Source organism: Schistocerca nitens, chromosome 5, assembly GCF_023898315.1.
Source record: "Schistocerca nitens isolate TAMUIC-IGC-003100 chromosome 5, iqSchNite1.1, whole genome shotgun sequence".
Classification (NCBI taxonomy): domain Eukaryota; kingdom Metazoa; phylum Arthropoda; class Insecta; order Orthoptera; family Acrididae; genus Schistocerca; species Schistocerca nitens.
Window position 1 is genome coordinate 317,634,291 of NC_064618.1, and position 15,440 is coordinate 317,649,730.

Below are 15,440 nucleotides of genomic sequence, written 5' to 3' on the forward strand. Positions count from 1 at the left end.
GCAAGCTTCTTCATCTCCCAGTACCTACTGCAACCTACATCCTTCTGAATCTGCTTAGTGTATTCATCTCTTGGTCTCCCCCTACGATTTTTACCCTCCACGCTGCCCTCCAATACTAAATTGGTGATCCCTTGATGCCTCAGAACATGTCCTACCAACCGATCCCTTCTTCTGGTCAAATTGTGCCACAAACTCCTCTTCTCCCCAATCCTATTCAGTACCTCCTCATTAGTTATGTGATCTACCCATCTAATCTTCAGCATTCTTCTGTAGCACCACATTTCGAAAGCTTCTATTCTCTTCTTGTCCAAACTATTTACCGTCCATGTTTCACTTCCATACATGGCTACACTCCATACAAATACTTTCAGAAATGACTTCCTGACACTTAAATCTATACTCGATGTTAACAAATTTCTCTTCTTCAGAAACGCTTTCCTTGCCATTGCCAGTCTACATTTTATATCCTCTCTACTTCGACCATCATCAGTTATTTTGCTCCCCAAATAGCAAAACTCCTTTACTACTTTAAGTGTCTCATTTCCTAATCTAATACCCTCAACATCACCCGACTTAATTCGACTACATTCCATTATCCTCGTTTTGCTTTTGTTGATGTTCATCTTATATCCTCCCTTCAAGACACCATCCATTCCGTTCAACTGCTCTTCCAAGTCCTTTGCTGTCTCTGACACAATTACAATGTCATCGGCGAACCTCAAAGTTTTTATTTCTTCTCCATGGATTTTGATACCTACTCCGAATTTTTCTTTTGTTTCCTTTACTGCTTGCTCAATATATAGATTGAATAACATCGGGGAGAGGCTACAACCCTGTCTTACTCCCTTCCCAACCACTGCTTCCCTTTCATGTCCCTCGACTCTTATAACTGCCATCTGGTTTCTGTACAAATTGTAAATAGCCTTTCGCTCCCTGTATTTTACCCCTGCTACCTTTAGAATTTGAAAGAGACTATTCCAGTCAACATTGTCAAAAGCTTTCTCTAAGTCTACAAATGCTAGAAACGTAGGTTTGCCTTTCCTTAATCTTTCTTCTAAGATAAGTCGTAAGGTCAGTACTGCCTCACGTGTTCCAGTGTTTCTGCCGAATCCAAACTGATCTTCCCCGAGGTCGGCTTCTACTAGTTTTTCCATTCGTCTGTAAAGAATTCGTGTTAGTATTTTGCAGCTGTGACTTATTAAACTGATAGTTCGGTAATTCTCACATCTGTCAACACCTGCTTTCTTTGGGATTGGAATTATTATATTCTTCTTGAAGTCTGTGGGTATTTCGCCTGTTTCATACATCTTGCTCACCAGATGGTAGAGTTTTGTCAGGACTGGCTCTCCCAAGGCCGTCAGTAGTTCCAATGGAATGTTGTCTACTCCCGGGGCCTTGTTTCGACTCAGGTCTTTCAGTGCTCTGTCAAACTCTTCACACAGTATCGTATCTCCCATTTCATCTTCATCTACATCCTCTTCCATTTCCATAATATTGTCCTCAAGTACATCGCCCTTGTATAGACCCTCTATATACTCCTTCCACCTTTCTGCCTTCCCTTCTTTGCTTAGAATTGGGTTTCCATCTGAGCTCTTGATGTTCATACAAGTGGTTCTCTTATCTCCAAAGATATATCTTCAGAAATGGAAGGCGTGTTCCGGAAAGTGATGCTACACGCGCGGTGCGAAATGAATATTGACTCCGCACAGCAGTGAGACCGTCCCAATAGGCTTCCTGGGTTAAAGGATGATTTAGCATCCGTGGAGAACATATGGAAAAAAATTGGAAATTTGTGGTAAGGTCTTATGGTACCAAACTGCCGAGGTCCCTAAGCCTATTCACTACTTAATCTAACTTAAACTAACTTACGATATGGACAACACACACACCCACGCCCGAGGGAGGACTCGAACCTCCGACGTGGGGAGCCGGACGGACCGTGACAAGGCGCTAGACCGCGCGTCTACATGCGGAACCAGGTGGCAGTAAAACAGCTCACGCGGCAAATTGGACTCTCAATTAGTTTTACCAGAATTCCAATATCTCAATATATTTGTTCGAGTGATCGTTTCAGTAGTTATAATTATTTTGGCTGTGGATGCCCTACTTACAGGATTGTTTGCCATAATTTTTTTTTTCCTAATTCGATTTAGTAGCTCTTCATTAGTTTCCCAATCCACCCCTTTTCAGAATCTTATATTCTCTTCTTGTCTGTCCAATTTATTGTCCACGTTGCACCTCCAAAGTTATGTTCTTGTAAATGTCTCTAAATTTGTTATCTTGGGCCACGTTCTAGTTCAAGGAAATACACGTTATTATTACGTCGCAGGGTGAGCGGAATTGTGATCGCGGATAACGTCTTCGCTTACAAGCACGATGTCTTCCAGTTAACGTCATTACTTTTTCAGGCAGTGAGGAGGAGGCTAGGGAGGCAGTGCAGTGACGAAAACGACAGTTGTGGCAGTTTAGAGAAATAGCGATCAGTACAGAGGCAACAATCGGTGGAAGTGAAAAATTTGATGTTTATAACTTTTGAAGGTTCTAAGAGTACTCTTGCACACGCTGTTTATATTTTTATGAAACAACCTAACCTGCTGTGAGAGCCGAAAAGAGAGCGACGCACCGATGTGGAAAATAGCAATTTCCCTAACCTAAGTGAAAGGCCATCCATTGTGCACGTTGAAAGAGCAGGTATTATGTGTAAACATCGAACTTTCCCACGCTCCTATGATTGTTTTACTTTTAAGCTGGATACGCTGTTTGTTCGTTTTAAATTAAATATAACAGTAATCACTCCAGCCAAAAGCTTTTCTTCCTTTACACAACTGAATCTAGGCAGGAGGAAAGTTTCGCTAAAGGCGGAAATGTCAGCCAGCCTACGAGCTGCTGCAAACCTCTCAAGTCGTCAGATATCGGTTTGAATTATTAGCTCTTTCGATGAATCATAAGACATGACTTCATCTTTTCTATTTTTCTTTCCTCCTTCCTCCGAGATATTGTACTCTATTAGCAGCAAGAAATCTGAACGGTCAATTTTTGGCCTCACTGGACTCAGATTTCGATAATACGTCAAAAATACCGCAACGGCTACTGTGCCAGTGCCAGTGAACTTAATAAATACGAGGGTAATCCCAAAAGTAAGGTCTCCTATTTTTTTTTTATAAGTACATAGACCTGTCTATTTCTACAATGGTTTACATCAGTTTACAGCTTGAACATTTAGCTATTTTTCGACATAACCACCATTTCTGTCGATGCATTTTTGTAGACACTGTGGCAGGTTTTGTTTCTCCCATGTTATACCAGCTCGCCGCCATGCTGTTCAGAAAGTTATGAACCTCTTCTTTCACCTCGTCGTCGGAACTGAATCGCTTTCCGGCCAAATGTTCTTTTAACCTAGGGAACAGGTGATAGTCACTGGGCGCCAAGTCAGGAGTATAGGGTGGGTGGGTGATTATGTTCCACTGAAACTGTTGCAAGAGAGCAACAGTTTGCCGAGTGATGTGTGGGCGAGCGTTGTCATAGAGAATGTGTACGCCCTTGCTCAACATTACTCTTCTCCGGTTCTGAATTGCCCGTTTGAGTTTTTTCAGAGTCTCGCAGTACCTGTCAGCGTTAATTGTGGTCCCAGTGGGCGTAAAGTCGAGCAACAATGCCCCTTTCCGATCCCAAAAAACGGTTGTCATGACTTTACCAGCAGACTTTATTTGTTTGAATTTCCGCGGCTTTGGCGAAGAAGGATGCAACCACTGGCGTGATTGTTTCTTGATCTCAGGTGTAAAGTCGTATGCCCAGGTTTCGTCACCCGTGACAATTGAGTCCTGAAAGTTGTCCTATTCGGCTGCAAGGCGGTGAAGAAATGCGCGGGAAGCATCAACTCGTTGCCGCATGTGGTCCTCAGTCAGCACACCGTCCGGTAGTCCAATGTTTCCATTAAAATTCTGAGAGCGGTGCTTCGGGAAACCTCAGGAACCAACGTGCAGAGATCATGCAGGGTGATCCGCCGATCTTTACGCATGCTTTGCTCAACCTTCAACACTGTCTCCTCAGAAACTGACGGCCTCCCGCTCCTTTGTTCGTCGTGAATTTCGGTCCGACCAGCTGCAAACTCTCTGCACCACTTACGAACATTTTTGACATCCATGCACGACTCACCATACACTTCCGTCAGTTGGCGATGAATTTCAGTCAGCGAAGTGCCCTTTGCGTTCAAAAACAGAATAATTGCGCGCAATTCGTTCAAATGGGTCAAATGGCTCTGAGCACTATGGGACTTAACATCTTAGGTCATCAGTCCCCTAGAACTTAGAACTACTTAAACCTAACTAACATAAGGACATCACACACATCCATGCCCGAGGCAGGATTCGAACCTGCGACCGTAGCAGTCCCGCGGTTCCGGACTGCAGCGCTAGAACCGCACGACCACCGCGGCCGGCTACGCAATTCGTACTTGGTGGTAACATCCAACGGGAGCTCCAGTCTCAACGGCTGCCAAGCCAAGACTGAGCGCCTCAGCGCGGCGTGCGCATGTTTACACACAGCGCGTGAAGCACTCTTCATAACAGTGTGACCAACTGCCATACAAACAGAGTTCTGTACTAATAAAAAAATAGGAGACCTTTCTTTTGGTATTGCCCTCGTATTATTGAAATATTTAAGAAATCAAATAACTACTTGCTTAAATACTAAACTGAAACGCAACTAAATATCCTAACTGCTTCAAAAATGGTTCAAATGGCTCTGAGTACTATGGGACTTAACATCTGTGGTCATCAGTCCCTTAGAACTTAGAACTACTTAAACCTAACTAACCTAAGGACATCACACACATCCATGCCCGAAGCAGGATTCGAACCTGCGACCGTAGCAGACCCGCGGTTCCTGACTGAGCGCCTAGAACCGCGAGACCACCGCGGCCGGCTAAGGCCTAACTGCTTGCTTAAATACTAAACTAAAGCGCAATTAAATATCCTCAATGGTGTAAAGGATGCCAATAAGCAGAGAACGCCTAGCTAACCTCTCATTTATCGAGTTAATGTTGACTGTGGTTAGTGGTTGTGGTATGTATTACCCGAAGAAATACAGCAACTGGCCACTTTTTTGTATAGCCTAATTCATGGACAGGCGCATTTCGGGCATTCACACATCTCCAATTGGCACAACACATCAGATCTTCATCAATACAAAATTTCTGTCGATTGCATTTTGAACGCTGCAGATGCTTCTTGTTTTGTGATTCATTTTCTACAATAAGCGCCTTTATGTTTTGGAATAACAAAAATACAAGAATATTATTTACATATTCAGAAATATACTGTGAACTCTTAGCAATAATAAACTGTGAGCGGGGAAACTTTTGATATGAGCTAAGATTACCAAAATACTATGTGTAACCAGTGCTGCACAGTGTATTTAAGGAACCGCATTAAACCTCGGTCAAACGACTATCTTCGTGTCACGAATGTAACTGTAATACGTATCTTGAAGACGCTAGTTTGATCAAAACTAATTGTTCCGGAATAAGTATACACTGAGCTGACAAAAGTCATGAGATACCTCCTAACATGGAGTCTGACCTTTTTTCCCGGTGTAGTGCAGCAACTCGCTGTGGTGTGGACTCAGCAAGTCGTTGGAAGTCCCCTGCAGAAATATTGAGCAATGCTGCCTCTGTAGCAGGATTCTGTTGACGCACTCACCTCCCGATAATTCGCATAAATGCCTGAAGGGATTCATGTCGGGCGATCTGGGTGGCCAGCACTCTTCAAACCAATCGCGAGCAATAGTGGCCCGGTTAGATTTGGGAACATGACGTCCACGAATGGCTGAAAAGGTCTTCAAGTAGCCAAAGATCCAGAGGACCTACTCGATACAAGTATACACAGCCAGCCGGCCGCTGTGGCCGAACGGTTTTACGCGCTTCAGTCCTGAACCACGCTGATGCTACTGTCGCAGGTTCGAATCCTGCCCCGGGCATGGATATGTGTGATGTCCTTAGCTTAGTTAGGTTTAAGGGGCTCCGGAACGCCCTATACTTGCAATGTTAAAATAACGCTTATAAATTACATCTTTCCTCACAAAGTATTTGAGGTAGGAAGTTGAACTTTTTACAGATTATTTATTGGAATATGGGCTACAACTTAACACAGTGATTTTACAAAATTTTAGTTCAGTTATTAAAGATGATTTTTTTTCAATTGTAATGAAAATTCACAACATTTTTTTGCAATTTTTTATTTATATATTCAAAAATATACAGTTTTTTGGAAAAAGGCTGTGTTAAATTATGCAGAAGGTACTGTGTAACATTTACTGAAAGTTTGAAACAAATATGTTTGGAAGATCCTTAGAAAACATGTAATTAGTATGAGAAAATAAAAGTTTGGGGAATCGAGCGACAAAGATTGGATTAACTTTTTAGTGCATTCCAGGTCCATAGGATGGATTATCTTCATCCTCTGCAAACTCCTCCTCCAGCTTCCTCTTGTTCCTCCTCCTGTTTACTCTTGCTTGTATTTCTAGACTCTTTGCAGCCCTGTCTGCAGCCCGAAGGTGTTCCTTGTCTAAAGCAAGCATCGCTCGTACCATGTTAGAACCTATCTTCATTCCCATATTTCCAAATACCTTTGGCTTTCCATCATTTCTCCTTTTCTTAAAAGGCTTCAGAGGATTTCTAATAACTTTACTTTTACTCATTATTATACTTCAACAAAACAGAGACTCAAGAAACAGAATTAATTACGAATATTTTCGAGATAACGACAGAGTAAATAAACATGAAACAATCGACAATCACACCAGCGATATATATTGAACCATCACAGGTTAGCCATAACACATACTTTATCTCACATCACTAAAATGTACCTGATGAACACGGACGTTAATAATAACACCATTTGACAGCAGTTTAACAGCGCCACAGTGGGTCATGCCCATGTAGAACACATTTCAAAAAAAATTAAAAATAGTTGTAGTATTCGGAATTGAATAAATTATATATCTATTAAAAGGTAATAGTCTGCAGATTCAGAAAACGCAAAAAAGTAAAAATTGAACTTTTCATGATTTTGAGCCTTTCCGGAGCCCCTTAAGTAGTTCTACGTCTGGGGGACTGATGGCCTCAGATGATAAGTCCCATAGTGCTTGGAGCAATTTGAACCATTTTATACACAACCCCGGTCATTATGGAGCCGCCATCAGGGAACACAGTGCCTTGTTGACAAATTGGGTCCATGGCTTCGGGAGGTCTCTGCCACACTCAAAACTTACCATCAGCTCTTACCAACTAAAATCGGGACTCATATAACCAAGCCACGGTTTTCTAGTCGTCTGGGGCTCAACCGATATGACCACGAGCCCAGGAGAAGTGCTGCAGACGATGTCACGCTGTTAGCAAAGGCACTAGCGTCGGTCGTCTGCTGCCATAGCCCATCAACGCCAAATTACGCCGCACTGTCCTAATGGATAAGTTCGCATACGTCTCGCATTGATTTCCGCGGTCAGCTCACGCAGTATAGCTTGTTTATTAGCACTGACAACTCTACGCAAACGCCGCTGCTCTCAGTCGTTAAGTGAAAGCCGTCGGCCACTGCGTTGTCCGGGGTGAGAGGGAATGCCTGAAATTTGGTATTCTCGCTACATTCCTGACACTGTAGATCTCGAAGTATTGAATTTCCTAACGATTTCAGAAATAGAATGTTCCATGTATCTAGCTCCACCTACCATTCCTTGTTCAAAGCCTGTTAATTTCGATCATGCGGCCATTGTCACATGGGAAACCTTTTCCCATGAATCACCTGCGTACAAGTGATAGCTCGGCCAATTTCCTGCCCTTCTATATTTCGAGCACGCCGTACTACCGCGAACTGCATGTACGAGGTGTGGCTAGAAAAAAACCGGACTAGTACTGGTGAAACAATAAAACGAATGCAATAAGGCTGAAAGTCGCGTGGCCTGTCACGTGACTCTCGCTCCGCCTACTGCTCGAGTTTCATCTGCCTCCTGCACTCAGTCTGCCCGTGGCGTCTGTTTTAAGTAGTTGACGTTTTGTCTGTGCGTCGGAAAATGTTGAGTGTACAGAAAGAACAGCGTGTTAACATCAAATTTTGTTTCAAACTAGGAAAATCTGCAAGTGAAACGTTTGTAATTTTACAACAAGTGTACGGCGATGATTGTTTATCGCGAACACAATTGTTTGAGTGGTTTAAACGATTTAAAGATGGCCGCGAAGACAGCAGTGATGACACTCGCACTGGCAGACCATTGTCAGCAAAAACTGATGCAAACATTGAAAAAATCGGTAAACTTGTTCGACAAGATCGCCGTTTAACAATCAGAGCAGTGTCTGAGTTAACAGGAGTTGACAAGGAAAGTGTTAGGCAGATTCTTCATGAAAGTTTCAACATGAACAAAGTGTGTTCAAAAATGGTTCCAAAGTGTCTCACAATTGAACAGAAGGAACGCCGAAGAATGATTTGTTCTGACATCCTGGAAAACATTGAAAGTGATCCCACCTTCTTACAAAATGTTATTACTTGCGATGAATCGTGGTTTTTTACTTACGATCCCGAAACTAAACGCCAATCGATGCATTGGAAAACTCCTGGTTCTCCACGACAAAAAAAAGCACGAATGTCAAAATCGAAATTCAAGGCAATGATGATTGTTTTTTTTTTTTGACATCAAAGGGATTGTGCACATTGATTGGGTACCAGAGGGACAAACAGTGAATCAGCATTACTACATTAGCGTCCTGGCTACCCTACGTGAGCGAGTACGGAGAAAACGGAACGATTTGTGGAGAAAAAAAAAGTCATGGATCCTTCACCAAGACAATGCCCCAGCTCACAGTGCGTTGTCAGTAAAGACGTTTTTGGCAAAACACAACATTCCCATTTTAGATCATCCACCTTACTCACCTGATTTGGCCCCCTGTGACTTTTTTCTTTTCCCTAAAGTCAAGTCAGCTTTGAAAGGAACTAGATTTGAGACTGTTGAAGCAGTAAAAGGAAAAGCGACGGAAGTAATGTATGGACTTACCGAAAATGATCTGCAGCATTGCTATGAACAGTGGAAAATTAGTATGGAGCGGTGTAGAGACCGAGGAGGAGAGTACATTGAAGGAGATAACATGAAATTGTAAATAATTGTAAATAAATGTTTTTTCCAGCATCAGTCCGGTTTTTTTCTAGCCGCACCTCGTATATCGCTATCCCACGACTTTGGTTACCTCAATGGACATTACAACTGATTTTGGTAGTTCTGCGATGCCGGTCTTAAATAAACGTTATGCAGGAGGGGCAAGATTTCTATACTGTAAATTTTTATGTCATTCGAAAAAACTGCTCAATAATTTTGGTGTTTGTCCTGCAGGTTTGATTTGTCGTTGTATAAACGATATTATCCGATAGAATATTTGTTATCTACTGTGCTGCTGAGGATTCGACATAATTAGTTCATAGTTCCTTACTTCAAGAGTAGGTATTTATGCTCACTGCAATAACGGGCAACGCAGTTTATATCGCTGCCGCTGTTACTAAATGACTTCTTTTTTTGAGTCACGTCTTGTGAGGGGTTCAATGCGGAATGCTGTGTTGGCAGAAGAGCCAACACCGTGTTGCTAGAGGAGGCCGAAATGCACGCGTTTAATTACACGCAGACTGGCGTGAGTTCTGGAACAGTTAAATATAATTAATATAGCCAATAAGGTACGTTGTTGCTGGAATACTTAACTTTAATCCATAATCGGTGTACATCGCTCTTGACGGTACATTAATAATAAGCTCAATATAACTGGTAATGGCGCCTTGCTAGGTCGTAGCAAATGACGTAGCTGAAGGCTATGCTAACTATCGTCTCGGCAAATGAGAGCGTGATTGTTAGTGAACCATTCCTAGCAACGTCGGCTGTACAACTGGGGCGAGTGCTAGTAAGTCTCTCTAGACCTGCCGTGTGGCGGCGCTCGGTCTGCGATCACTGACAGTGGCGACACGCGGGTCCGACGTATACTAATGGACCGCGGCCGATTTAAAGGCTACCACCTAGCAAGTGTGGTGTCTGGCGGTGACACCACACGGAATGCTACGAATTTCTCTCTTGCGCCAAATTGTTCATCTCAGAGTAATACTTGCACCCTACATCGTCATTTGCTGGATGTATACCAATCTTTCTCTTCCTATACAGTTTTTATCGTCTACAACGCACTCTACCCCCATGGGACGTTTTCCCTGAAGTCCTAACACATCCTACCAACATGTGCCTTCTTCTCATCGGTGTTTTCTATTTTTATTTTCTTCGTCAATTCTGCGGACACCCTCTACATTCCTTAAATAATTAATCAGTCCCTATAACATTCAACATCGTGTTACAACGCCACATCCCAAAAGCTTCGATTCTCTTCTTCTCCCGTTTCGCACAGCCCATGATTCACTGCCATACAATCCTTTTCACCAGACTTACAATCAGAATTTTCTTCCTCAAATTATGGTCTATGTCTGATACTAGCAGACTTCTCTTGTAGTGGTATGCTCTCATGGCCTCTGCTAATCTGCTTTTTATTCATACTTGCTTCGTCTGTCATGTGTTAATTTGTTTCCTAGGTAGAACAATTCAGATTAACTAGTTCTTCCGTCAGATCTTGGTAGAACAATATAATAATAATAGAGGATTTGTTTATTTAGCCAACCGCTTTTCGGCTTGCAAGTCCATGATCAGGATTTAACTGACTATCGTCGTCAAACAAGTTTCAATACTTGTATACAAAACTGGAAAAGATGATATTCATCTAGACTGAGGCACAAACACATAGTAAATTATTTTGTCTTTGAGAGAGTCGTGGTTATACAATTAAAAAGGTAAAAAGTTGAACAATATATAAATGTAAAGGGGACAAACCAGGAAAAACATTAGCTCTAAAATCGAAAACAGTGTGTATATAACAGTTTAAATTAAATTAACAATACAAGTAAAATAAAATTAGTACAAGAGTACTAAATAAAAGCATGAAGAGGTATTACATATGGAAATTGATACAGAGACATACTAAAAGATAGAATGCACAATTGTAACATAAAATAATTGATTACAAAGGCAATCGCAATAAAAAAATATAAATACAGGAAAATGCAGGAAGAGAAAGGAACAGATAGGAAAGGAAAACTGACAGGACTGAGCTACTGCAACATATCTGGTTCGGTATTAAACTCTTGATCATCTTCTACAAAGAGTGACGATTCCTTGGTGTAGCAGGATGCGTCCTCATGAACAGATCCCTTCTTTTAGTCAAGTTGTGCCACAAATTTCTATTTTTTTCTCCGTTAGATACAATACGTCTTCTTTAATTACTAGAACTATGCGTCTAATTTTCAACATTTTTCTGTAGCACCTCATTTTAAAAGATTTTATTCTCTTTTTGCCTGAACGGCTTATCATCCATGTTTAATTTCCGTACAAGGCTACTCAACACAAATACCTAACGGAAAGACTTGCTAGCGCTTAAATTTATATTCTAAATTAGCAAATTTCTCGTTTTCAACACCACTTTTCTTCCTATCGCCAATTTGCGTTTTATATGCTTTCTACTTCGACCATCGTCATTTACTGTCCAAGTAGTGAAACTCATCAACGACTTTATGTGTCTCATCTCCTTACCTAATTCTTTCGGTATCACTTGATTCAATTCCACTATATTCCATTACCCTAGTTTTTCTTTTATGATGTTCGTCTTACAACGTCCTTTCAAGACACTACGCATTTCTTTCAACTGCTCTTCAAGATCCTGCGCCGCATAACAGAATGGGAGTGTCATCTGCAAACTTCAAAGTTTTTTATTTCTTCTCCCTGAGCTTTAATTCCCTTTCCGCTGCTTGCCCAATGTACAAACTGAATAATATCAGGGATAAGCTATAATCCTGTCTCATTGCCTTCTCGATCACTACTTCCCTTTCGTGTCCCTTGACTCTTATAAATGCACTCTGGTTTCTATACGAGTTGTGGACAACATTCCACTACCTCAATTTCTGAGGTAGCTTTATCCACATCTAGAAACATCATAAACGTAGGTTTGTTTCCTTCAATCTGTCTTCTAAGGTTCGTCGTCGAGCCAGTATTACCTCACATTTCCTTACATTTCGATGGAACTTAAATTGATCATCCCCGAGTCTCAACAGCTGCCCCGGCGAAATGTTCTGGAAGTATCTTGCTGTATGAGCAGACGGTCGATATGTATTATCTCAGTGACTGACTCGATGTAAAGGTTGCTTCAGGCTGTTTATTCTTTCAAGCAATAATTCAATACATTAAACTTCCAAGCGTTGCATCATTGTCGGATATGTCTCATTTCAGCGTTACGTCCCTATCCTCCCTTTCTCAAAATTACAGCCACACTTAGCGTGTTTTAATCGTCTTTAGTAACCTGTTTTGAGCTCTATGAATTGAATAAATTGAATCCTCAAAAGTTAAATAATCCAATAGCAATTAGTTATCCTTCAAATTGAAATACTAATGCGCATTATGTTAAATCGCAATATTTGCCTGCATGGAAGACGTAACAGAGTACTTGTTCTCGTGTACTTACGCAATGGAACTGTGTGATCATATAATTAATGGTTGATTTATGACTCTTCACCGAAAGGAGATTTTCAGATTAGAAATGATAAAGGTCATGATCATCATCACCATCATATCGCTATTGTTTCTATTGGCTACCTTCACTTTTCTGGCATGATCATCGTCTACTTCAGTGGTTACCAACCTGGGAGTAATTACCCCCTGAGGGGTAAAATGAAATTTTCTGAGGAGTGAATACTAAACTATTAGATTCTGTTTCAGTCACGAAACTAAATTATTTTCAAAAGATCATTAGTATTATCACAATTTTGTAAGACTAATACTGATTATGAAAGTTACCAATAATTACTTTTTGTCAAATAGTAGCATTAATGCGGCGATGGTTACAGGTTTCTCACGTAGTTCAGTCACTGCACACACAGTTGTGCTGATGATAAAAATGAGACATACGCGTAACAAATGCTAAATATCTCAAGAAAACGTCTTCTCCAAGTTGTAGATAGCACCTCTAGAGGTACAGAAATTGTACTACTCCCTTCAAAACAGATAAATGAATTAATTGACGGCACGACACAGTAGTAACCACATAAGGGCTACTGTAGTGCTGTACATATTATTATTATTATTATTATTATTAGTAGTAGTAGTAGTAGTAGGAGTAGTATTAGTGGCTGTGGTCAGACAGAAAGCATTAATAGCCTGTAAGTCTTACAATTTCTGCCATTCCAGAAGTAAGGAATGCAGAGATCAAGTGATTTACGAACAATAAGTACAGTGCACGAATTTAAACTTGGTTGATTTTAAATGGGGTTGCAGTGTGAAGGTCAACCAAGTGCCACAGTGAGGAGGAGTAATGCAGGGGAAGTAAGTTTTGTAACAAGTGCCTACCCTCATTGTACATATCTATCTTTCTTATCTGAAGTTTTGGGCAGCACTTGCGTTGCACCACGAATTCCTTTGTCATTCATTCTAACACTCCTCCGCCCCCTCCCCCTCCCCACAGACACACATTGGTACACACAAACTAAATGTCATTCATCTTTTACCATTTAAAAAATAAAAGTGTTCCTAGAAAAGTCTTTCATTCCGCAGTTTGGTTAGGAGCTAAACCTAGTGATGATGTAGGGGAGGGGAGAGGGGAGGGAGGGGGGGCAACAGTCGGCAGAGGGGTGGGAGGGCGGGGGTACTAACTAATGCTAGCTACTGTCTGAATGTACTCAGGGGTAATGGTCCAAGAAACCTTAGGAACCACTGGTCTACTTCGTTACAATCTTTCCTGGAGGCCTCTGGATACTATCGACTCACAGTCACCTTCTTTCTATGTTCTAGGTGAGTATTTATTTCTTACATCTCTCTTGAGGAGTCCATATATTTTACGTTCTATGCCTTTTTTTGAAACGGAAGCGTGACATGATGCACATCCCAATGGACCACTCACATTCGTAGAGGCACCTTTTTTTATATTTATAACTTCTCTCAGTTCTCAGAAAAGCATTCTGACGTTAAACAGAAGTATACTAACGGAAGTGAAGGCCTGTATTTCTTTAGCGAGTGGGCGTCCATGAATAGAATGTATATTACGTTAGAGCTTAATTACTCTACGTCGTATCTGCAGGCTGTAATCAAGTTTGTGGGCCTTGAAATTTACGGCGGAAGCGTCCAGCTTCCGAAATGAGACAAAACTGCCGCCGCCGCCGCCAGTTGGCTAATGAACAGACCAATTACGCCGAAATACGGCGGTGAGAGGCGGTACGTTTTAAACGCAACTCGTAAAGCTGGACGTGCACGGAAATCCGTTAAGACGGACTGCTGCAAGGCGCAGAATGCATCGCTAGGCCCCAGTGGGGAGTCTTCGCACTTCTGCAACCATTCCCATTGAAGAGCACGTATATTGCTGGATTGTCTACTACATTTGCACTCATTATTAATTGAATTAGAGATAGCTGCCATGTTGGACAGACAGATCTGCTGTCACCGAGACTAATGGAACTATTGCTGCTGAATCTTTTAGTTTCCCATGAAATTTTCAGCTATATGTACTACGTCTCCAGAGGTGCTCCGGCTTATGTTTGTTCGCACGTCAGATGGCACCATAAATACTATGAGATGGGGCATCGTACAAGATTACATGTGACCAGGGGGGATAATCCCTGTAAAAGACAAAACTGAACTAGCGTCCGTGAAAGATAAAACTTACATATCGATTCTGTACGGTTACTGTCCATATATCACTATGTCTAATGGCCTCTCCTTTTCTTTTAAATTGTTTCCACGTTTATATAGTCGTATTTCGACAACTCCTTTATAGACCAGTGGATAATATATTGTCATTGAAGATAAAATTTTGGTTTACTTCATTATGCTCTGCTACATGTGATTTTTCTGCTTTCCCTAGCCGACAACGACTAGGAAATTTATCTGCCTCGCATGGCGCCGGCCGTGGTGGCCGAGCGGTTCTAGGCGCTACAGTCTGGAACTGCGCGACCGCTACGGTCGCAGGCTCGAATCCTGCCTCGGGTATGGATGTGTGTGACGTCCTTAGGTTAGTTAGGTTTAAGTAGTTCTAAGTTCTAGGGGACTGATGACCTCAGTCCCATAGTGCTCAGAGCCATTTGAACCTCGCATGGCGACAGAGAAGGTCCTTTACCCTTTAAAGATCTGAAGGCTGGACATATAATGAAACACGTTTTTAGACCAAGAAAGAAAATATGTCAAGACAGGCTTTTAGACCGATAGAGAGAATATGCCAAGCTTTCAGATTTGGAAAGGATAGCTAACCTGCATCCACTGGCAGCATGCACGGTGCATTAAATTCCATTAATTAGAAAGACAAGCGTTGAATTCACTTATGAAAGAATACAAAAGTTGTC